Raw genomic sequence first — 752 nt, forward strand, 5'->3', positions numbered from 1 at the left:
GTCCTGCCCCGAGCCCCATGCCCACCGCCTCGCCTGACCCACGGGTGCAGTGGGGCTTTGCATGGCCCCCGGCAGCACTGCACAGGCAGTGGTGCAGCACAGGGCTGCCCAGCCTTGCCCTAAGAAAAGCCCATGCATACGGACCGGTGGTAGCCGCTTTTATTTACACAAAGGGATCACATGCTGAACAAGGAAACTAGTGCCACTAAAGTACCCGTAACAGCAGGATTCTGTGCTTTATTCACAGGACAAAATATCGGTACAACATTTTTCATAGACTTCTTTTTCAAGCAGATACATCTCACTGTCCTCATGGATACACACTGCGCTTAAGTGATGAAAGGCAAAGCGGAGCGGCTGGAGCTCTGCCTGCCCCAGCACCGTGGTGGGACACAGCCCCATGGGGACAGCCCCACGGCCGCTGCCCGCAGTCGGGGGGTGCCCGGGAGCGCCGGTTTGCTTTGGGACACAGGGGAAGGATGTGCCTTGGAGCAGCCTGCAAATTGGCTGCAAGACAGGGCCATCACCATGGCCCCAGGGACCGGGTGGCAGTAAAAGCAAATGGGACCCCATGGAGCGAGCCACGGCACTGCTGACCTGCCAGGACGGGCAGTGCCTGCCGGGCACTCATCCCTCAGTGGCTGCAACAGGACTCTGTGTTTTCCTCCAACTCGGCTCGCCCTGGAGCATCCCAGCCTCCCGAGGGCCAGGGAAGCCCCTTGCCTGCTTCTGCCCCAGGAGTCTGGGGCGGA

The sequence above is a fragment of the Fulmarus glacialis genome, unplaced genomic scaffold, assembly GCF_000690835.1.
Source record: "Fulmarus glacialis isolate BGI_N327 unplaced genomic scaffold, ASM69083v1 scaffold21143, whole genome shotgun sequence".
In the NCBI taxonomy this organism is placed as follows: Eukaryota; Metazoa; Chordata; class Aves; order Procellariiformes; family Procellariidae; genus Fulmarus; species Fulmarus glacialis.